This window comes from Ictidomys tridecemlineatus, chromosome 7, assembly GCF_052094955.1.
Source record: "Ictidomys tridecemlineatus isolate mIctTri1 chromosome 7, mIctTri1.hap1, whole genome shotgun sequence".
Lineage (NCBI taxonomy): Eukaryota > Metazoa > Chordata > Mammalia > Rodentia > Sciuridae > Ictidomys > Ictidomys tridecemlineatus.
Genome location: NC_135483.1, coordinates 120,928,478 through 120,954,071, shown reverse-complemented (window position 1 = coordinate 120,954,071; position 25,594 = coordinate 120,928,478). Strand labels below are relative to the sequence as shown.

General features: G+C 36.6%; 1 long non-coding RNA gene and 1 pseudogene across 2 annotated transcripts in view; one reads left to right on the top strand and one right to left on the bottom strand.

The window, feature by feature from the left end:
• The window catches only part of LOC110599479 (uncharacterized), a 140,902-nt gene that overhangs the window by 69,893 nt on the left and 45,415 nt on the right, over positions 1-25,594 (bottom strand). The window lies entirely within an intron of this gene.
• On the top strand, positions 23,302-23,852 carry LOC101972613 (zinc finger protein 740 pseudogene; annotated as a pseudogene).

The window sequence follows — 25,594 nt, the reverse complement described above, 5'->3', positions numbered from 1 at the left end:
TAAGTATCATTAAATAAAGTTATTTCACACTAGATTTCCCTCAAGCATTATCTGTAAGACACTGAAATACAGTACATGCCAAAAGGAAAGTAGCAACACTCCACCTGAGAAATCTTCTGGGCTGTTCTTTCAGCCTGAGCACTGTTTATCTTGAAAAGTTACTGCTCCTGGCCCTGCTCCAACGCAAGCAGGCCAGTGATTCATGAGGTTTTTCTCTTTGGGGATCAGTTTTAAGCAGCAATGGCAAAGAGGCTGTCCCAATAAAAACATGTTTTAAGGAAAGAAAATTCCATACTTTTCTTCTAATAGACAGAAGACTCATAAATTTTGAAGGTAAGAAATTCCTCTATTCAAGTGGCACTGCCCCAGGTTTCTAATAAACATGATGTCTGAGATGGAAAACACAGACCTACTCTTTGAAAGTAAGAAATCATATGAAATCTAGATTTAGATTTATGCTGAAAACATCATTTTGAGGTGAGCAGAAAAAAAGAAGCATTGAAGGAAATTGAGACAAATAAGGACAAATGACTATTCTGGCTTCATTTGTCTTTCTTCATAAGATTTCCATAGCCGCTCGCTGGCCTTATGCTCTTCCATGCAAATTGAATCATTGGTGAAGTATTGCCTAGGATTCCAATGGGTGAGCTACCATGACCAGGTCTTTAAAAAATTAACAAATTGGAACTAAGTCTTTTTTGAAGCAATGATATCAGGAGTCACAGATAAGACATTAGACATAGACCTTCTTATAGTAAAGTGAGAAATACACTGCATTACTTATCCCTCTAAACCAAAGTACCAGTAAAAATAATCCCATTTTATACCACAGTGTCACCAAAACTCTCATAACAGAAATAAATAAATTCCTATTAGTTGTGGGACCCAGTATAACCATTGTTTTTAAAAACTTTGATTCCCTTACATGACCCAATTTTTTTCCTCAACTACATGAATTACAATACTTTAAGATCAAATTCCCTGACATCATTAACATTCTAAACTAAAGGGGGGAAAGATTCAAAGAGATGAAATAAATATGCTGATTATTTATTCATTGTTGTCAAGTATAGTCTTACTTGTGAAATATCAATATTCTTGTATTTAATCACTTAAACCTATAAATCTACAAATGTTTTTAGTCTGACAATTCCTTAAAGGTAAATATTGTCAATTTGTTTTATGTTGATAACACGTGTCCCACTTACTATCTATTGGTGTACTATATATAGGTGTTATGTAGTTATTTTAGGAAACAGCAAATCAGTGTCATTAAGAAAAGGATAAAATGTAAGGTATCGCTGACAACTTTCAAGAACTCAAAATATTACTACATATAAAACTAGTTTCCAAGCTTAAATATAAAACAGGGAAGGCATCAACATGTGTCAAACTCTGTCCAAATGTTCTCAAATCCCACACAAGATTAGTGAGTTTAGCTTCAGGAAGACAGAAAACACTTAAGGCTTTTGGCAGACAGAAAAAGAGAAAGTAAAACCAAATCTCTTAAATTAATATAAATGTTAATACATTCAAAAGAAAGTCAGGAACTTGGATTAACATAGTTGAACAGTTGTCATTCTTTACTATAGAGGATAGAGCTGAAAATGTGGGTCTGATTGAAATGGAAGTTTTTTATGAAGGTTTTCCTGACTGGGATTTGCTAAACCCACTGTGGGGAATTGAAGGAAGGGTTTTGTTGGAGAAGATTCAAAGTGAGTAATACCCCCACTCAAATATGACTCTCAGGTATCCTTTTTCCTCTGAAAATAGTGGTCACATATTTTCTTAGAGTCCACAGAATGGCTGGTTATTCGGTAACTTCACTAAAAGATAAACATACAGAGTAGAACCCAATCCACTGAATTTCATTTCTAAGACATCATACCACTATATAAATTATTTCTTTAGGTTTTGCAAAGATTGTCTTTCTATCACCTCACTTCTATAAGAAGGGAAAATGCTGCTTTACAGATCTGTGAATTTATTTTCAATATTGTATGGCCTAGTATTGAAACATTTAAAATAAGTACTACTTTGAGTGACTAAAGTATTCAAAAATTTTTAGTGATTTTTTTAAGTCATGTTAATGTGAAGAAATCCTGGTCTTTTGGATTTTTGCCACCATTTCTAATATTATGGCATTGGATCATCATCTGATTATCACACTAAGGTTTGCTTGACCTGATCACACTATAAGGATGGCTTACATGAGAGTGTGTTGCTCACTACCTGATATTTATTCTTAGTACCATCCAACAATGTTTCAGGCTGCCTCTATAATCCTTGCTCCATTTTTCATCAATTTATTTTGCTAAAATACAGAAAACTGTCCCAATGTTCATATTACTCATTACTTTTATAAAATTTTCCAATAGAAAAATAACAAATATGCTATGAACCATAATCTAAATTGAACACATTAAAATAAATGAATCGTTCATTCTTGATTGGATTTTTTATTCAATTGATGTGTAATTAGGAAAAAATACCATTATTTAGACTACAGATCCTTATCACTGTAAAAATGAGGCTGTACTATAAAACTATTATTAACTTTAAAACCAGTGATTATTTCCCTTAAGCCAACAATAATGAAGAGTAAATTGGTATTTCGATAAAATTGAAAGTTGGGTTGCCCAAGTTACAAATTTCAATGAGGGTACCAATAAATATGCAAAAGAGTCCCCAAATTTTTTAGTATTTGTTCAAATCCTTTCATGACCATTCTTATTTTACTTTGATGGTGATTTTAAGGCAGATGATAGAAATCTAATTTAGTTAGATATGAATTCTGAAGTAAACAAAATGTGTGAGCACTGAGTTTTATTCCTTCCAGGGACTAGAGAGACAAACATAAGATGCAGGATTTAACCACTCAGTCGTCATAATTTTGTGCACGTCATCTTTAAATCACTTGGCCATGGGCCTCATGAGAACTTCCAAGAACAGAGCTACAATGAAGAATTATATCAAAATAAATTCATTTTTAAACAACTTGATTGATTAACTCAGTCATATGAATATGACTTTTGCCCATCAAACTCAACAAATTTTGTTCAGTCCACTCAAATTTGTAATACTCAGCTGTTCTGATCTATGTATTTATGGTGAGAAATCATCAACGAACATATTTATCAAGTGCTTAGCCAATTTATAAAGTGTCATCTTAATGATAGCTGCTCCCACTGAGAAGAGGTAACAGTCCCCATATTGCTACACTTATTTACATGATTGTAATCTAAGCCTAATAAAATGATTAAGTTTTTCTTTCCTGCCATTCAGTGACTGTTGTGCAGAAACATAAGAAATTGGGAAAACTATTATGAAATGAACCAAATGAAATATATATGGAAACTGTAAATGTAGCCCCCTCCATATTTGGAGGCAATCTTTATAATGGGTGCAGCAGGATTAGTCCCTATGACTGTAAAGTATGTTGTTCAGTTATAACACAGTACTGTAATCCAAGCAGAATCTAAAATTTTGAGCCCCATACAATTCTATTAGAGTCAACTAGAAGTAATCGTAATTATTATGTCTATGGCCAAAATGGAGGCAAAAAAGAAACCAATTTATCTGAACATCATTTAGCTAAAATAAATATTAACAATACACCGACAATCTATACTTCTGTATGTCCGTCTCAACCCAAGGAGATGTTCCCCTCGAGAAGGCTTGTGTGTCACTGAATGGAGGGAAAAAAAGAGATAATTTTATTATTTTCCTTGTTTAGCTTTTGTTTGTTTTTCCTCTGTCATGGAAGCAGCAAAAACAAATTATCTGGGGGAGCCAGGTTGGCTTCCATAGCAGCTGTCCCAGAGAGACACATCATGGCACACGATGAGACTGCCAAATGCTCATTGTTTAAATATGGCCCAATTTAGTAGGGTCCAAGTTATAATTAGATTTCTTCTTTGAATTTTAAAAGGAAAAAAAAGTGAAGACACAAACTCCTAATACATATAATTAAGACTAGCCGCCTTAACCTAACAGGTTTTTACAGACACTCTTGCTGTCACTCTAAATACAGGTCTCCTGCTGAGAGCATAATTACAGTTTTTGTTGCACTTCATACTGTCTACCTCCCAGAGAGCTAACACTGTTTGGTATTAAAAGAAGACTCTGTCATATCGTGTTCACCTCTGTATATTATGTCTCTCCTTGTTGCAGCTTACCTTTTATCTACTCTTTTGGTGTGAAGAGAAGGAAAAAAGGCTAATGAACTACAGTGAGTTGGTAAATTTTAACAAGTTAGAGTCAATGGGGTGTTTTTTCCCCTCTCCTACCAAAAGGAGCCCTGTCTCCTCAATTTGACACACTTGTATTCTAAACCCATAGCTGCCTTTTCTTTATTATGCCTATAAATCAAGCTAGAATGAAAAGCAAAGCCACAGAATCCTAACTACCTAAGCTTGGATGGTGGGAAATTCCATTTCAAATTAAATAGCACAGTTTTAATCCAGTAAACCTTTAGACTACATTTATATTTAAAACCAAGGTGGTAGCCAAATCTTTTCTACTGATTGACAGCAAGTGCTTTGAGAAGGGTTTGGGTAGCAAAGCGCATTCAGTTTCCAAAGAGATTCTATAAAACATTGTCCTTTAAAAAGAAAAAGAATAAGAAAGAATGAACAAACTTGACCTACTGAGGACATTTATTGGAGTTCTGATAACTACATATTCTCAGTCACTTAAATAGAATGGCAGCAAATGGATTTCTTTTTCCACAGATTTACCATCCTCAGTATTAAAGACACTATGCAGTATTGACAGTTTTTTAAACCTGCTTTGCATGTCTCACAGGCTGTGACATCTCATTATGCGTTACAACCTGCTCTGACAAGTCTGCGTCAAAAATGACTGCTTTTAGGATATCTTTTGCTATCATACTTTAATCTGTTAAATCTATAATCTATCTGGAAATGAAACACACAGTTGTTCACAAAACTTCAAGATTTAAAAAGAAACAGAATCACAAATGAGAATCTTGGATCAGGTAGGATTTGTTAATACTACTTTCTCCAAGGCACATTCAGATATAACCATTCATTTCAGAAAAGTAAAGTATTTCCAATGATGAGCATGCACAGTTAGACTGGGGTTTTTATTTAATATTCTGAAGCATGAACTTGACTATGCTTTTCAATCAGGAAGGTAATTTTCAATATTTTAATATATAAAATAATTTAGTGAAATGGTAATATAAATTATAGAAGACACATAGAATAGAAAAATCAGGAATACTTGAGAGGAATGAAATACATCTAGATATGCTGATTTTAAAAAATAGCCCCAAGTCACAATGATAGGTGGGAAAAGCAAATTGCAGAATAATATATGCAACACATTTTAAAAAAAGCTCAAAATCAAACTATTTACACATGCACAGTTATCTCTTTTGATGCATATGTAAAAGAAAGCCTGGAAGGATGCACATTCCATTGTGTAACCCACTGATTATTTTGATGGAGAGAATAGAGTAAGAGGTTGTGTTAGTTTTCTATTTTTGCTATCAAAATATATATTTTTTTAATTTAGTATCTTACACTTCTAGAAACCAAAATTCCAAAATTAGTTTCACTGAGCCAAAGTCAAGGTATTGGCAGAGATGTTTCCATGTAGGGACTCTAATGCAGAATGCCATAGTTTAATTGTGACCTCTAAAAAGCATGGGTTAAAAACTTAATCCCCAGTGCACAGCACTGAGAGGTGGGACCCAATGGGAGAGGTTTGGAGGATGAGCCTTGTCCTCAAGAACGGATGAAGGTCAATTAGAAAAGGCCTTGTGGTGGGGAGTTCAGTCTTTCATTCTCTCTTATCCTCTCTTTTTCTTTGTGCTCGGAGATGACACAGCAAGAAGGTCCTCACCAGATGTTGGCCCCTAGATCTTATAATTACCCAGACTCAGGAATCCTATTACAGCAGCACCAAATAGACTAAAATGAAGAAGCTCTATTTCCTTGCCTGTTTTTAGCTTTTGGAGACCACCTGCATTCACTGGATTCCTTGATTCATTTCAGCCTCTTGATTTCATCTTCACATTTCCCTCTACTGACTCTGATCCTCCTGCCTCCCTCTCATAAATACCTTTGTCATTACTTTGGATCCACCAGAATCATACAAGATCATCCACACCTTAAGATTTCTAGCCAAGTTTCTTTCACTATGTAAACATATTATTCTTTTATTATCAACAAGACCCCAGGCCATAGAATGTGAACATTGACAGGGAGGCCATTATTCCGCCTACACAGAGGCCAAGAAGGACTTCAACTTTTTGTACAGCTTAAGCTGAAGTAACAATTGGAATACATTTATATATTATTATATAATTTAAAATAAAAAACAATAAAGATAATTTCATTTTTCACTTTAAAAATATTCTGAGAACATAACAAATTCTACTATTATATATAATTGTAATGCACCAATAATTAAAATTTCAAAAAATGTTTGAAATAGTTAGAACAGAAAAAAAACTCATATTTTTTCCAAGAAGTTCCATTCTTTTTATTTTTTCATGCCATTCCAAAATCCTGTTCTTTCTGTGTTCTCACCCTTATTGCCTGATTATGTATCTATATGAGAAGGGTATATATTCCAAGTTTCAATGACCATATCTCAATGACTGTAAAATATGATCCAATCTGAGCCATGGCACAATTAAGGCACAATAACCACTCCTAAACTCATTACACACATGTTCTATGGGCCTCTACTACACACAAGAAAATGTGCAGAGCACAGAAAATTGATGACACTAGCAGTGCCATTCCTTGAAGTATTCACACTCTAGAGGAAAAGACAGATGCACAAACACATCAACAAAATATCATATGATGTGGCATAACAGAAATGTGTGTAATGGGCTATGAGAACTTGATGGAGAGAGAAAACATTTCCTCCTAAAGGGCTAGGTGATGATTTGGGGTGGGGAGGTAGGGGAGAATTTGTGAAAGTAGGTTATCTGACCTGGAATTTCAAAAGGTGTGAAGTACATAGAGTATCCAGGACCCAGTATGGCTAGTCAGTCCATGCAGAGATCATCACCTCAACCAAGCCAGGGACAACTGGATTCAGAGCATGATCAAAGACAGGCTGAATGTCTACTATATCTCCAGTGACTAAAATTGGGCTAAAAAGATACCAAGAGGAGAGATCGGAATGGTTCATTTAAATCATGCATATGGTTTTAGCTTTATCCTCTTGACATAGGAGAATTCTGAGTAAGTTTAAATCAGCCTGGGATACAATCGCACAGAATTTTAGATGATGATCAAATGACAGTGAGTGAATGGATCAGAAATGGGGTAAACTAGAGGCAAACAGGCAATGGAGAAGATGTCAAAACAATCAAGGAATGAGACAATACCAGAGACTCTGTCATTCATTCAGATCTCAGGTCAAATCTCACACTTTAAATGTGGCTGATCCCTATCCCTTCTAGATACTCTATACTCCCTTGTCACCTTTTAAATCTCTCCATCTCTATTGCATTACTAATAGTATCATTTTCAGAACAGTAATTACTATCATAAATTATTCTATTTGTCTGTTTTCTCTCTCTTCCAATAGAAAAAAAAAGTTTAATGAGGGCAGGGACATTGATTGTCATTTTCTGTCATAATTCAACTTCCTAGAACAGTACCCAGCACACAAGAAGTATTTGTGTGAATGCATGAATTGATTATTCCAAGAATGTAGACATAGTGCTTTTGGTGGAGCCACTCCACATAAGTCAGCTCATGACTGAGACAGCTGCAGACTCTCGCCAGCTCAGTCAGGGAATTGGAAAATCACTCTGAGGGAGCAAAGCCATCAGCTCTTCAGAAACCTCAGATTGTAGAGCAAGAAAGGGGAGTTCTACTGGACGAGTTTAAGATAGAATCATCTCTGGTGTATTCCCAGTTATTCTTGATTGAAAATTCCTTGATTCCTTTCCTGTCTTCTTTCCCTGGTTATAAAAAGCTAGTTTTAAAATAGATGACTGTTTTCATTTTCATAATCTATTGGAGTACAGTGAGGGCAAGGAGAGATATTATGCAGCTAAATTGGTGTGAAACCAGGACAAGTGTGGAGCTGATGGTGCATGGAAACTATTTTTAAGGCTCTGGTGATTGGTTTACATAAGGAATTTCAGCAGCATCATAGTAGCCTCCACTTTGAGCTTCGTGGACCTTGCTGGGGCCCTAACTATTCTGAGGTACATTGCAGACAAACAAGGGCAGAGAATGAGTGCCCTGCTCCCTTTTTCCCCTCTAATCTCAACTTTCCTTCATTCCTAAAGATTTCTAGATACACTTTTAAAAATGCATGTGGTTTGGATAAGATTCTCTGTGGTCATGGTGAAATAATAATTGTTATATTCTGCATAACACAGGCCTCAAAACAATCTTCCTCCTTTGGCTTTCGCCCAGTGTCCCTGTCTCTTGAGAACTTTCTTAAGAAGTAACACAATTGAGGGGAAGAGAATGAATCTTGAATCTAGAAGGCTGGTTTCTTCAACACCGGCAATTGGAGCAAGCCACTGGACTCTCTAAACTTCACCTGCCTCTTAGACCAGAGACCCTGCACCAACTAGAAGAAAAAGTAGGCCCAAATCTCCAACATATCAGCTCCGGAATGGACTTTCTCAATGAGTCCAAAAGCAAAATAAGTAAAATCAAGAATCAATAAATGTGATGGGAGTAAACTAAAAAGCTTACTCACAGCAAAGGAAACAATCAAGAACGTGAACAGAGAGCCTACAGAATGGGAGAAAAATCTTTGCAACATGCACCTCAGATAAAGTATTAATCTCCAGGATATATAAAGAACTCAAAAAGCTTAACACACACACACACACACACACACACACTAAATAACCCAATTAGTAAATGGCCAAAGAAACTGAACAGACACTTTACAGAAAAAGACATATAAAATGGTCAACAAATATGTGAGAAAATGTTTAATATCTCTAGCAGAGAAATGCAAATTAAAACTACACTGAGATTTAATCTCATTTCAATCAGAATGGCAATTATCAAAAATACAAATAACAAAAAATGTTGACGAGGATATGGGTAAAAAGATACACTCATACATTACTAGTAGAACTGCAAATTGGTGCAACGACTCCAAAAAGCAATATGGAGATTCCTCAGAACACTTGAAATGGAACCACCATTTGACCCAATTATCCCACTCAATTCACAATAGCTAAGCTGTGGAACCAACCTCAGTGCCCATTAACAAGTGAATATATAAAAAAAACTGTGGTACATATTACATAAGAACTATTACTCATCCAGAAAGAAGGATGAAATTATGGCATTTTCTGGTAAATATATGGAACTGGAGACTATCATGAGAAGTAAAATAAGCCAATCCCCTCCCCCCAAACGGTAGGAAAAATATAAATTCATTGGATTAGACAAGAGAGAATGAAGGGAAGGAAGGGGGGATGGGAATAGGAAAGATAGTAGAATGAATTAGATGTAACTTTCCTATGTTCATATATGAATACAAAACTAGTGTAACTCTACATCATGTTCAACCACAAGAATGGGATCCTAATAAGTTATACTCCATGTATGTATAATATGTCAAAATACATTCTACTGTTTATGTATATCTAAAATAAACAAACAAACTTGCCTCATCTGCAAGGTGGAGATGATGAGGGCACTTCAGTGTGAATGAGCTGAGGAGGTGTGTTTAAAAGCACTGAGATTGGGCTGGGGTTGTGGTTCAGTGGTACAATACTTGCCTCACATGCATGGATCACTGGGTTTGATCCTCAGTATCACATAAATCAATAAAATAAAGGTATTTTGTCCATCTACAACTAAAAAATTTTTTTAAAAAAACATTGAGATCAAATAGAGATATGATGGCCTTGGGTTATTCAGCTAACATATTAATAAGCTACAGACCAGGGCTGGTAGAGTGCTTGCCTGGCATGTGAGGTCCTGGGTTTGTCTCCTAGTTGAAAAACAACAACTGCAAAAGGGTACAGATGAAGAAGCTGGACCTAGACTCACAAAAAGTTGGCAGTACTGGCGCAGAAGAGGAGCAGGTGGAATAAATCCAAATTCATGAGAATCTAGGCAATCATCCTGCTGCCCTGTGATTCAAGGCTAGGCTGGCCAGGAACAGGATTGAACTGGCACCCACAACTTTGTCCCAGCAGAATTTCTTTTCTACAAACTCCCATTATCATTTTCTACCTTCCCACATCATACATAGCCCTGAAATGCATTGAAGGGTCAACTCTAAGAACAAATGATGAGAAGAAAGATAGTGAGTTAACAAAATTTTTGGATAAATTCTTTATACACCACAGAGATTTTTCTTTTTAGGAAACTTGGCATGCCTTTCACTCCCTGCCCCACCAAAAATTAAAATTTTAAAAACAGAGGATTCACCATTTGACTAATAAAATTTCATTTTAGATTTTACTAACAGGTTACTTTCAGTATATGCTTTCCAATTAAAACTTAGTCACAAAGTTTATAAGCAAAGAGATAATTTTAAAATATGGAAGAGGGAAAAGAAGCATCTTCAAGTTGAATACCTGCATTCAAGCTCATTTGTATAAAAATTTATATTTTTGCCTGACAATATATTTCATTGCCAAAACCAAATTATTCTCAAAGTCAGCCTCTCTCTCTCTCTCTCTCTCTCTCTCTCTCTCTCTCACACACACACACACACGCACACACACAGAAACACACCCAAGTTAACTATTTGTTTTACCTATTTTAGTTAGGTTCATAGTAAGAGGTACAGTAATTTTAAAAGTAAAAGAAAAATGATGTAAGGTAAACCTCACCATGAAGAGGAACTGTAGGAAGTTGAGGCCTCAAGGAAATGAGGATTTCAGAGCCACAGCATCTCTCAAAACGGTGGAGGGGAAGTCCACATCTCTCTGCACCACTGACAGGATTCAGCTGTTCCCATAGGTCCATCTGATCCATTCTCCAGTCCTCCTACACACTGGACTCCTTACCATATATGTATGCCTCAGGCCTTATTTCTACTTCAGATTTCCTACCTACTGACAGTTTTTGCTTCCTATCAGTCTCAGTTTTCTAAATTTGTTTTAATCTTTATAATATCCAGTTACTTCATGACCTTTCTCCACCTAACCTGTTAGACAGCATACCCAACTTCACACAAATAATAACTGGTAGAACCAGGATTAGAATCTCAATAAGCCTCTCACCTATGCCTGATATGTGATAAATTCCTGAATTACATAGGAACCCAATAGCAGCTAATAGCTGACTTCTCCAGTTTGTCAAGACCTCAATTTCTAGACTCTGTTTATTTCCTTTACTTATACTTGAGGACACCCAATTTCCCCTTAAATCTATCAATTCTTATAATACACTATTAAAAACAGAAAGTAGAAATAAATCTAAACTATTTTTCTGGCTTTTTTTCAATCCTTCACCTTCAGGCTTATTAAGCACAATAATCTGACTTCTAAGTCACATTAAAAACCTGCCAAATCAGATTTTTCAAAAGTTTTGAAGCTGCACAACAAATGCAGGATTTTCATTTTCCAGGCCTTATATCAGTTCCCTCACCAACTCAACTGCTAAAGCACATTTTATTTTATTGTTGTTGTTTTTATTTTTTAAAAATAGTGCTCTACTTCCAGTACAAATTTCAGATATTAAGGTAGAATCAACTGATATAACAAATCTGTATTAGTCAGCTTTTCATCACTGTGACAAATAACTGAGAAAATCAACTTAAAGGAAGAAAAATTTATTTTGACTCATGGTTTCAAAGATTGTAGTTCAAGGTCAGCTGACTCCATTGTTATGGGTCTGTGGTGAGGCAGAGGGCATGGTATGGCAGAGCTGCTTATCACAGGGCCACTGGGAAAGAGAGAAAAGGGGCCAGGGACAAGGTACAGTCTCCAAGGGCATGCCCCCCAGGGACCCAGTCCTTTCAACTAAGTACAACTTCTTACAGTTTCCACCAATAATACCATTAAATATGAATTCCTCCATGAATTAATCCATTGATGAGACCAGAGCCCTCATGATCCAGCACTTCCCTAAATCCTCACTTCTGAACATTACAGTATTGATGGACATTCCAGATCGAAACAATAACAAAATTGAAATAAAAATATGGCTCAAATAATAAAGGTTAATTTTTTCCAAAAAAAAAAAAGCCCAAAATAAATGTTCCTTATCAGTAGGAGCCTTTCCTTTACATAGCGATTAGGATTGTAACTCTTTCTACGGGTGAGCCATCATCTACACATTTGGTCCAAGCTCATCATGCTCCTCAACAGATGACCAAAGAGGAAGTGGTTGAGAATGTTCTGTGAGTGAGAACAACTTAGTAGAGAGCAGTCTCTGTTAAAGTGCATAATAACTATTAGCTACATTACTCAATCTTATTGAACACTGCCCAGTCACTTTATATCCAAGCCACTCAAGTATAATATAGCTAAGCCATGATGACACCTTAAGGCTCTGACTTTGGGACCTATTTTATTCAGCCCCTGTTGCTTGGAATGCTACACTGCATCCTCTTTCAAGCCCATTCAGATACATCCTGCTCTTCGAGAAAATCATGGTAGTCTATTCTGTGTTCCTTTGATTCCTTCTGTATGAAGTGTATTTCATTAGAATGTACTTACTTTCTATTCTCTATAAAAGGAATTGGCAAGCTTTTCTTTTTCTGTAAAGGTCTAGATATAAATATTTTAACCCCTATGGAAAAGAAGAACGCAATGTTCTATCTACCAACTATAGGTTCCATTTACTCAAATCTGACAAAGCCACCAGACAATATGTAAGTGAATGAACATGGCTGTTTCCATAAAACTTCAGGTGGCAAAACAAATTTGGCCCATGGGCTGCAGTTTACTTACACTTTCTCTATGGGTAAAAAAAAGTTATATTACTTTTTCTTTTGTCTCCTTTTCGGTTTAATTCTTTGTAATGGAAATAGTAAGGGTATCTCAAAAAATACACAAATTCTGAGCATGAACGTGTGGGTCCATCTCCCACTCTTGCAAAATCCCTGTCATAGAGCAAGGAAGCAATGCTCCTAGTTCCTACAGAAGTCATGGCAAAGATGTTTTTGCCAGAGAAGGAGAGATACCTGTGAAGCAGGATCACAAATCCACTAAAGCCCAGATATACAAAGAAAATGTTACATCATTGTCTGGGTTACAATTATCCAGATTCTATCAAAGCTTTTTAGTCATACAAAAAAGTTACCATTTACTTCAATAACTCTGATGCAATATTGTAAGCACTTCCTTTAAAGTGTAGTCACTTTATGTAGAAAAACTCAGTGTACTAGATTCCTAACCCCCACACCAGGATCCTATTGAAATATCTAGGTAAAGAAAGTTTTATGGCCTTGGGGATAAAGGAATCCTCATATCCATGCAGTGTCCTGTGTGTTCCTGGGTCTCCTCAGCAGTGTCAATTGTCTTATCAGTTGCCATTCATCCTGCTGGTATTCACAGCTAAAGGACCACCTACACAAAGGGCTTGTCTTTTCTGTACAGTAGTCTCACCAGCCACTCAGCCTCATCTCAGTGCCCTGTGGCTCTACATGCCTCTAGGAATGTTTCCTCATTTTCCATCCAGACCCATGGCCTAACTGTCTTGACCCTCACAATGCTGGCCAACATGGCATGTCTGCTGACATTCAACTCACCTGCCTTCCTTATGCTCTCTACTCAGGGTCACTCAAGAATCTCAGGTCCTCACAAATAATCAAACTCAGTGACAAAAATGCTCAAATTCAGCCACACCTCTGACTATCTAAACTGCCCCATTGAGTCTCCTAAGTGACTGAAGAAACTTCCAGGAAATGGAATCCCAGTTTTCATTATGAGATGATTCTAATGGTAGAGGAAAAAATAATACTGACATCTACCTTTTTCTACCAGTCCATCTCCTCTCTTCCTCTCTTTCTACTATAACCACTTTCCACACTAGGCAGTGAACATTTTGACCAAAATTTAATAAGTTTTAATGTTTTCTAGACTTTGAGAGAAAATTATATCATATATCTTATTGTCTTAGTTTTAATATGCTCATCATCTAAATAACTTCTATGTTGAACTTTAAGCCTGTTGATTTCCTAAAACACATCTACTACCAGCTTCTTCCTGCCCTACCTGTGATGTTAAGCTTCCAGTATCCTTCTGAGGTAGAAGCCTACAGAAAACATTACTTATTGGATGATGTATTGATTCAGGAAACTCCATTCCAACTGCCTTCTAACAATATCAGGAGTTGGGAAACTAAAATCTACATTTCCCTACTCCCTTGCAGCTAGAGTTCTAGCTTCTGTCTGCGATTTATCTTCTGTCTAATTCACTGGCACACAACTTTTTTTCACACTAAGCAATTTGGAGAGAAAGGCAAATATACAGAATCCATTTTACTGGCAGGAATTTTGGCCAACAATGCTTGTTCTGGAGCTGGTAGTCACAGAAATAGCTCTCTAATTTGGTAAATTCTTCATGGTAAGTGGGAAGGTTTTGGAACTGGCTGTTGAGCTGTTGAAAGCCTTCTATCAAACAGGAGAAGCACTTCCTGAGTGGTGCAGAGACTACTGAGGACATTTTCTGGGAGCTGTTTCACCTTTTCCAATAATTCTGTGAGCTGCCTTCACATGTAATGAATCCTTTGTGTTTAGGTTGGATTCTATGCTCTTCAACTAATAATCCTGACTAGTATGTGTGTGTGTGTGAATGGTTTATGAGGGATGGGTGTCAAATGCTGCAATTTATTGTAAAAAAAATATTGCTCCAATAATGTCTAATTTGTGTGATCCTAGCACATATTGGGTGATTGATGTTCCTCTTCTGAATAAGATTGACAGAACATGCTTCAAACACAGAACAATATTTTCCTCCTTCTTTTGTCTACTGGCCTGTGCTCAAGTTTTATAGACATGCTTGGAATTTCCACGCAGGGCCTCCCCACCCTATTACCATTAGCCAGTGGTGGTTGTTGGTGGGGGATGGGGTAGGGCATAAGTCTAAGGGAATGATTCTTAGGTCCTCATTAGGAAAGACAGACAGAAAGCCCTTCAGTGTTCTCCCCTGGTCATTATCAGAGAGTTCTAAATAAAGCTGATATTTTGGTTCCACTTGGTTCTCAGTGCCTCTTCCCTATGACTTAGAATTTTGTAGGGTGAAGTGCTAAAGTAACTGGCATCCACTTAAAGCTGTGACTCACTTTAGAGAATATCTATTTCAATCTCCTCTTTTGTTGTTGAAGAAACCAATATCCAAGGTTATAGAACAAATGAGTGGAATAACCCAGATTGCAACTCAAATTTGAAGACTTTGAGTCCAGCTAAAGATTTTTACCATACATTGTACCACATTTTTATATACGCTGAAAAGTTAAAGGTGGATGAATGAATTAAGAGTCTAGTTCCAGCCAGTGAATTGAACTCTAATTCTCCACCCAGTCTACTCATTCATTTATATATCCCCCCTGAACCTATAAACACTTGGTTCATGAGTCTTGATTTAAAAGAGTCCTACGTAAAATATATCAGTGAACAAAAATCTCCTTTGATAAAGTAAATCTTTACCTATACCTAAATTTTGTAAATGATATTCTAAAAGAAGGCTCTCCTCAGAAAACAATATAGAACGTGTCTAAAACTATTTTTAACAAAATATATACTTTTATATTTTGACATAACCTTATATCTTTAGCTCTCCCAGGTTATGTTTAAAATGTGTTGAGTTTGTCCTTGTGAGTAAAACATAACAAAGAGTCTCCAGAGTTGAAAAGCTTCCTCTACTGAACCAAGCCAGTAATGCCCCCCACTGGCAGATCCTGCCTTGTCTTCCATCTAGTATAGAACCACCAGTTTTGTCATCCCCAAAGGCACTATTCTGACACATCTCATTAATTTTTACAGGGTCTTGACCCATAAGAATAAATGGTCTATGCTTCAATGTCTAAGTATGCACATAAAGAGACTAGAGTTTAACTTAAGTGCTATATAAGTAATCTTGGGTCCAAGAAAAAATATATACGCTGAAAAGATATAAATTTCCTGAGACACTTATTTATTATACTTCCAAGCAAATATAGTGTAGCCCAAGATGCTCCAAATCTATGTGGAAGTACAGAAAGAAAAAAAAAGTACTAAGTATTAATGTAAGTTCTTCATTCATTGTGTCATTGTTCTAAGTATTTTATGCTGATGTATTCCTAGTTTATTGTAACTGAACCCATCTGTTATGGGGAGCTCAGAGAGAAAATAGGTAAATAATTCAAAATCTTCTTTCCAGTAAGAACATCAAATCCTAAAAAATTCCAAAAATCAGTATACAATAAATTTAGTTGTGTGGCCATAATAAAGTAACTATTTCATGAGGGAGAAATATAACTAAACCACAATGACTCATATGAAAAAACCAATACCAAAAGTGAAAAATAAAATCCAGATATATTCATAAGTGATATTGAAGTTCCAAAATATTTATTTATTTTTCTCCAAACAACCTCTTTTAACAGAATTCTAACAATTAAGCAAATCAAGTAATAATTTTTAACCCACATCCTTCCAGAATTTCACTTCTTGTTGAGTGGATCAAGAAAAAAGTGAAATAATAAATGCTAGAATTTATTGAGTTCTTGCTAAATGCCAAGATTTTCCAAGTTAGCTAATTTTTATCCACATAAGAGCTATAATTTTGCAGATGATGGGGAAATAAAGACTTGGGGCAGTTTAAGTGAATAGTTCAAGTTCACTTAGGAAGCAGTGGACCCAGTGTACCTTCTTCAGAATCCACTCTCAGAACCACTATTTTTGCTATCCTGGGGAAAAACTTCATTTTTCTAAAACAATACCTAATTTAAGAAACATTCTGGTTGTTGGATTACAAAATTCATCAGAAAAACCCCAATGATGTCTGAGTGCTTCTACATGGAAATCCCACAGGGCATGCAGAAGTCTTATTGTTTGTCTTCACTGTAAAAGGCACCATAAGAGACCCAGAGGAGTGGACAAAGCTAGACTAGGAGCCATGGAAGGCCTGAGCCACCCCTCACATATCCACTATGTTATCCAGGAACCTCCTGAAAAACTGAATAAGGAAAGAGGAGGAGGTGCGTATTTTTTTCTGCTAAAATTTTACTTAAGTTAGCCACTTCTATATTTAACTTGAGAGTATCAGTAAACAAAGACTGCACTGCAGTCTATCTAGACATAGCACATTTCTTCTTTGGAGTAAAATCGACACAAGACAGCCTGTGAGTCACATGAAAACACTGAGTTATAACACAACCACTTCCATATCAACTACTTTCTTAGTAGAATAAATATGCAACCACCACATCGGTCTTCCCCAGTTTGAGAGCACAGAAAGCCAGAAGTGAAGTAGTGAAGTGATGGTAAGATTAGACAACCATGGAACCACTAATTTGTTTGGAAGTGTTGACAGTGGCCTTGTCGGAGCTGCCAGCTCTTCAGAAAGCTTCATGAAACTCAAGGCACTCCCAGCTGAAAGCTGCCAAAGCCCAGGAAAATAGCCTGGCTGAAAAATAACAGTGATTAGATCGGAACCCTTCCTGAAATTCTTCTTGTTGACTCCAAATGCAAAGGTTCCCACCATTAAAAAGGATAAAATAAAGTAAGAATAAAGTCTCTAAATCAATTCTGATTCAAACAGTAATTAGCTTATAGGCTTAGTCCATTATGAGTATAATCATAATTATATATATGTATACTTAATGAGTATTATTTAATATAAATAACTAAGTGCCCAATAAATAGGGAACAGTGAGGTAAATCAAAAAGAAAAAACATGAACTGTGGAATTACACCTGAGTTCAAATCCGGCTGCTACTACAGAGTAAATTAACTTACTAGTCCTTAGATATAACTTATGTTTCTAGGGTTATCTGTTTCAAAATGTGCATGCTAACATTCTAAAGCCCATTAACTAATTTAGTAATTTACTTATTTAAAACACATTTATTGAATATATACTATGCTAAGGGCAAAGAATAAAACTAAAAAATAGTTTTCCATACATTGGAGAAAAGATAGCCTTGTTAACAAATGGTACTCAGAAAACTGGATATACATATGTAGAAAAATGAAACTAGATTCCTGTCTCTCACTCTGCACAAAAATCAACTCAAAGTGGATAAAAGACCTAGGAATTATAACAGAAATACTAAAATTGATAGAAAAAAAAACACAGAAAGTCAACATTCCAGTTGGCACAGGCATAATAAAACTCCTGGAGCTCAAGAAATAAAACCAAGAATCAGTAAGTAAAATGGCATCAAATTAAAAATCAGTACAATGAAGGAAACAAGAGCATGAAGAGACAGCCTACAGAATGGGAGAGATTCTTGTTAATATTCAGAATATAGGAAGAACTCAAAAAAACGTAATATCCCTCAAAAAACAAATAATCCATTCAATAAATGGGCAAGTGATCTAAATAGACATTTCTCAAAAGACGAAATACAAATTGTAAACAAATGAAAAAATGTTCAACATTCTTAGCAATAAGGGAGATGCAAACCAAAACTACACTAAAATTTCATCTTCTGTTAGAATGGCAATCATGGAGAATGCAAGTGATAACAAATACTGGCAAGGATGTGGAGGAAAAGCTGTACTTATACATTGCTGGTAGCACTACAAATTAATATAACCACTGTGGAAATCAGTATAGAGATTCCTCAGAAGACTAGCAATGAAACCACCATATGACTCAGCTATCCTACTTCTTGGGTTTTAACCAAAAGAAGTAAAAATCAGTTTACTATAGTGATCTTTGCATCCCAGTGTTCATCGCAGCTCAATGTTATTGGAATAAGCCTAAGTGCCCATCAACAGATGAATGCATAAAGAAAATGTGGTATATGTACACAGAGGAGTTCTACTCAGTCATTAAAAAAAAAAGAATGAAATTATGTCATTTGATAGTAAATGGATGGAACTAGAGAACATCATCCTAAGTGATGTCAGCCAGGCTCTAAAAGTGAAGTGCCAAATGTTTTCTATCATATGCAGAAGATAGAAAGAGAGAAAGGGAATAATAAAAAGGGGGAAGATACTCTTGAAATTGGAAGGGAGTCCAATGAGCAAGGCATTGGGAAGAAAACAGGAAAGGTCAGCACTGGGAAGTACTAGAAAATGAACTCTACCAAATTGTGCTATATCCACATATGAATCCCACTTGTGTATGTAATTTTAATGTACTAATTTAAATAATTATAATAGAAGGAAAGTCAGTAGAGAAAACAAGCAGATCAGGGAAAAGAGGAGGGGACAGAATGAGAGAGTATTAGGGAATTAGATTGATCAAATTACATTATGTGCATGGATAAATATAGCCAACTGAATCCCACTATTATGTGTAATTATGATACATCAATAAAAAATTAAAAAAAAAACAAAAACCATAGTTTTCCCTTTAAGAAATCAGAAGGGTTATAGCCTTTGTCAATGCTTTTCTCGATTAATTCTTATAATAGGCAAGCATTATCATTTTGTCTTACAAAGGAGATTCAGATTCTGTTACATCAAAACTATCTTGAAACCTTGGCATTTCTTAAAATGAAATGTGTCAACCTCATTGTTTTGGAGGCTTGTGATTTACAAAACTGTTTCTTAAACTTTAATGTACACATAAATCACCCCTAGATCTTGTTAAAGTATAGATTCCGAGTCAGCCCATCTGGGTGGGGTTGAGATTCTACATATGTAACAAATTTGGAAATGCCACGCAACTGGCCTATGAATCACACTCTGCATAGCAAAGTTTCAGAATCTATCATGTGTAGAAGTCTGCCATTCAAGCACTGTTCTCTTACTCACTGAGTCTTTTATTTTGAATATGGAGTCATTACTATGTGTTATACTTTGTCTAAAAGTGAGAGTTGAGTATTTTGTAATTTTAGGATAAAAACTTCAGAGAGGTCTAAACTTAGACATATTATTGAATAGTGATGCCATTTGTTGAGATATGGAATACAGATTAACAAGCTGACTTGCCCAAGAAAGAAACCCGTTCAGTTAAGAATATTGATATTGGACTGTCTGTGGCTCGTCTAATATTGTCTGGTTGCCTTTTATACTAAGAGTAACTTGTCATTGTGGATTAAATGCTAGTCAAAGTAAATGTGGGTTTTGTTCTTTGATAAAAACCTCACAAGAATAAACTCTTTAAAACCTAGGATCATAGATGATAATGATTTAATAACCCTTCACAAGTTCATAGAGACCTATGAACAAAGAGGAACAAAGGCTGGTTGTGTCTGAGATCCTAAGATGTAGATATGGAACTGCGCTGTGCTGGCCTACGTCTATACATATACAGTAACACAATATTTTTTTGCTCTGCATCCAGACATGGGTGGATATAACAGAAAAACAGAGATGAGGTTAAGCATCAACATGAAGGAAGCAGAAATCAAGCAATAGAAACACACAAACTCTAAAGGAACATCCCAAGTTTCTGATCCTCAGAGCAACCCACTGGAACTCTCTGAAGAGCTTATTTAAATTACTACTCCCTGTGGGGAAAAAGGCACACTCATACATTGCTGGTGGGACCACAAATTGGTGCAGCCAATATGAAAAGCAATATGGAGATTTCTTGGAAAACTGGGAATGCAACCACCGTTTGGCCCTGCTATGCCACTCCTCAGTCTATACCCAAAGGACTTAAAAATAGCATACTGCAGGGACACAGCCACATCAATGTTTATAGCATCACAATTCATAATAACTAAACTGTGGAATCTATCTATATGCCCTTCAGTTGATGAATGGATAAAGTGGTATATATACACAATGGAATACTATTCAGCATTAAAAGATAATCAGATCATGGCATTTGCAGGTAAATGGACAGAGTTGGAGAATATAATGATAAGTGAAGTTAGCCAATCCCCAAACCCCAATTACCGAATGTTTTCTCTCATATAAGGAGGGTAATTCATAATGGGGTTGCAGGGGAGTATGAGAAGATTAGACAAACTCTTGATAGGGCAAAGGGTGAAGGGAAAGGGAGGGAGCATGGAGGTAGGAAAGATTGTGGAATGAAATGGACATCATTACCCTAAGTACATGCATAAAGACACGAATGGTGTAACTCTACTTTGTGTCCAATCAAAGATATGAAAAATTGTGCTCTACGTGTATAATATGAATTGTAATGTATTGTGCTGACATATATAACAAATTAGAATTAAAAATAATTTTAAAAATAGTTTAAAAAATTACTAATCCTGTCCCCACACAATTAATTTAACTAATCTGGAGTAGGGAACTACCCGCCCCTCCCCCATTGTTCTGCCATGTTCACAGATTCTCAACTCCATGGCACATTAGAAACTACTGAAGCTTTAAATAATATTGTATCTCAGTCCCAGGTCTCAGAGCTTCAATGAGTCTGAGGTGAGGCCCTGAAGGTTATTTTGAAGGTACCAGTGATTGTAATATGAAGCCAGAGTTCAAAATTACTGTCAATACTATGAAAGAGAGGCTCCATATTTTCTCCATTGTCTTCAAAACTATTATTCTTCAATCTTGTTATTGACTATAGCAACTTTTTTTTCTTTTTACATAAAATAGAGTATAGGAGTCTGATATATAACCTCTGACATCATTTGTCCTTTTCTTCTTCTATTGCTTTGAATTTTTTTATCAAGAAACATCTCCATCATCTTAAGCTGATCACCATTCTCATCAGAGATAAAACCATCCTCCCTTCTCCAGTGGACCATTTCTTTTCAGTCACAACTTTGTGAAATCTCTCTTATTTTAAAAACAAAAGCAAAAAAAAAATGACCTTCTCCAATTTGTGTTAAATTCTTAGAGCATCTCTCCATTGATTTATTTCATTTCAAAGGCAAACTTCTTTGGTAATAAGCTCTCCTTAGGACCCAGAATTGGTGTAGAGATTCCTGATAGTCCTGAATAACTTTGAAAAGCAGGAAAAGCTGAACAGAAATGACATGTTCCATAAACTCCAGTCAGCATTCATAAGATGGGTCTTATACCCAATAGTCAGGGAAAAAATCCAGGCTTTCTGTAGAAAAGGAGGTATTTCATATACGTTGTGAGGTTAAATAATTTTATTGAAAAGAAGATAAATTCTTATAAAATTAAATAGAAGGTACTAGGAGAAAAATATCAGGCACTACTAATATTGTATTATTTGGTTGAACTTGCTGTAGTAAATCTGGTATAAAACAGATAGATAACCCAAGCATATAATTTTTTTTTACATTAGGCTTTTTCATCTCTCATTATTTCTTTTAGTTTAAGAAAATTTTCTTTTCTTCATTGGCCAAAAATACTTCTGATGTCTAAATAGGTGGTAACAACATACATAATTTTACTACATACATATTGCAAGGTAAGTTTGAGAATAAATCAGAAATACTAGAAACAGATCTACTTTTCTAATTGCTTATTTTCTAGTTCACACTGTATTTTGGAAAAACTACCAAGGCTTAGCAATAGTTAAGCATAATGTGAGAAGATAAATATGATAATGTTGAATTATTGGCGATTCTACAACATGAGATAGAATAAATTTGCTGCTACATTAAGTAATTATATGACAAATTTCAGAAGTTTTTAGAAGCAGTAAAAATGATACATTTATAAAGAGTCATAAGGGTAAAAATGTCCATCACACATGCAAGGTAAATAAAAGCAATGCACAAACTGGAGAAGTCCAGGATAAATAGATAGATATGGCTGAACAGCAAGATTTGGGCATTTACCTCAAACAGACTTGAATTCATTAGTCTGAAACCAAATGATTCAAATAGTTATGGTCAGGACTGAGATAGGTGATATCTTCTATTTCTAGATTCTGAAGTAACATTTACCCTTATCTCTTAAATCCAACATAATTTCTTTCTTATTGATTACTCAATAATCATTTGTTAAAAGGAAAATATTTAGCTTTAGTTTGCTTAGTAAGCCATAATTAGAAAAACCTGCTTTCAAAAGGTATGGAAGAATAAATGAAGATGTCCTCTGAATAATTGAATGCTGCATAAATGCAAAATATTCCTACCATTAACTACAGTATCATACAACAGCCCTACCGTACATCCCACCAGCCAGTCTGCCTATCAGTTCACCAAGCTTCATTTGGCAGACATAGGCAGTTCAATATGGAAGCAGGACTGAAAGGACATGAAGAAGCCATTACTGTGATTTAGTGACAGTTCCTCAAAAGGCAGCGTCTTCAGGAGAGCTGGATCAAGGAACGCCTGAACTTTTGGGTTGCATGAATGAAAAGTCAGCATGGCTCAGGAACATCTCCTGACTTGTGAAGGCCTAGCAGGCATTGAGTTTGGTTCCCACTGCAGCCAGCAAGAAGATGATGCTGAGCCAGACTGCAAGCAAGCAGGCCGAGAATGATGAGCAGGCAGGTAGCCCTGATGTGCTGAGGTGCTCGAATCAAGGCCACCGAAAAGACAGTGATAAGTCCCAGAACTGGAAAGATGAAGACAGCTTGGCTGAAGCTTCTCACTTAAAACAGATAAAAAGGTGGTGGTAGTGGAGCAAGATGGTTATTTTCAAGTAAAGATTCCCCAAAATTTTATTTGGGAACATTGCTTTGGAGCATTTAGAAGCAGTTACCACCTCAAGAGGCACATCCTTATTCACACTGGTGAGAAACCATTTGAGTGTGATATTATGTGATATGTGATATGTGTGTACACAGTGGCAAAAAACCTTACCAGTATGAACGGTGTCATCAGTGTTTTTCTCGGACAGATGCATTACTCAGATACAAACGGATATGCTAAGGGTGCCAGTAGAAGACTTCTGATGGGCAGTTTTCTCTTTAGGTGCAAGGGATCCTGGGTGGTGGGAGTAATCAGAAGAATCTACAGAAGAGTGCATACCCTCTGGTCTGATGGTCCCACCACCACCCCATCTGAACCTGTCCCTCTCCTCCCCCTCCTGGAAGAGTGGACCCAGGAGACAAGAAGAATGCACGGGGACAGTGGCTTCAGAGCCTCAGCTCTATAAGTAATCTGAGAGTATGAGTATTTTGGGGAAGTTCCTACTGCATTCCTGAGTAGGGGAGCTAGTCCCTGGACTCTTGACTGAAGTCGTGAGGACTCAAGGTACAGGTCCAAGACTAAAGTGTGGCTCCCACAACCTTAGACTCCAGCTGGCAGCTAAAATGGAAAAGATTGGGAAAGGGGATTTGTTTGTTGAGTGCTTGTTTTCGTTTCTCCAAAAGCAATTTCAGCAGGTAAACTATGGACGCAGGTAATCTGGAGGCTTAAAGTCCTAGTCCAAAAGCAGGGACTGTGGCTAGTCCAGCCCCACCCCAAGATTGAGTTTTTAGTTACAGAGGATCCTCAGTGTTCCACAGTTCTGCACCTCACTTCCTCTTTGAAGAAGAATAGGATCAGGGATGGCAGCTGAGCTTACTCTGGCTTTTTTATACACTCTAGGGACAAAAGTAAAGACAGTGGGAGGAGCAGACAAGGGCTGGGTCAAGGAAGAGAAGAGAGTACTGCTTACCTCAAGAGCAAGAATGTGCCCATGGGTGTTGTAATGGCCCATGTTGCACCATACATGATGGGATCAGCTCAAGTGCCTTCTGGAGGAAACGTGGGTTAGAGTGGTCCAGGAAGCCCTTTCCTTCTTTCTGGGCAACTGGTCTTGTATATGGTTTATGGCTACCTCACTGTCATTGACTCCTAAAGCCAGACAGAGGTGTTGAGCAGGAGTCATGGATGTTAAAGTGGGTTCTCCTCTTGTGTCCTCTAAGGAACAACCCAAGGCTAGTCCAGAATTTGCTAACAGTGGTTAAGGAAACAGAGGAATTGGGGCCCTGACATGACTATGGAGCAGGAGGAGCAGTTCTCGCTACCCAAGTCCTGTATTCAGGTAGAGGAGATAGGTCCTGGCCTGGTGTTCTTTCCAAAGAACAAGAATTTGGCTCTCTTCTTGATGGCCATTCCTACCCAACAAAGATGGGTAGAGAAGGATGCTGCAGAGGAAGGACTGCAGGAAGAAACTTAATTTAGGTTTCATTCTTAACCGTACCTTCTTGATCCTTTCTGCTCCACCACTCTCCTCCTTCAAGAAAGTGATCAGATGAGTATGTGGTATGTGAGTGCTCACATTTGTGTGCTTGGAGGAGATGGCATATTGTTGAGCCAAACCCTTTTATCACCCACAACTTAGGGGAGGATGTGCATAAAATAGCCTACTGCTTGGGGAACTGTTATTTAGGGAGCAAAAAGGCTCTGTTCAGCCTCCTCTGTTCCAGAGGAGATTTTTCAGACTGATTCAACAGGATGGTGGTTTGGATGTTTCTAACCCAAGTCAGGGCTTTTGAATGTGAATTTTCTAAGATGAAATAAAAACAAACAAAATTCTCCTTATGCAAACAGAATAATCCTTATGGAAGGTTCTGGGATTTGGTTGACCCCATGTGGCCTGCATTGACCTTTGGGGTAGGGCACTGTCAGATGTAATCATGGAAACCAGGTGAACTTGAGCTCCAAGCTGACAATGGGGATCTGGGATGAACTTTCGGGAAGTATAGTTTCATTGCTCAGAAAATGTA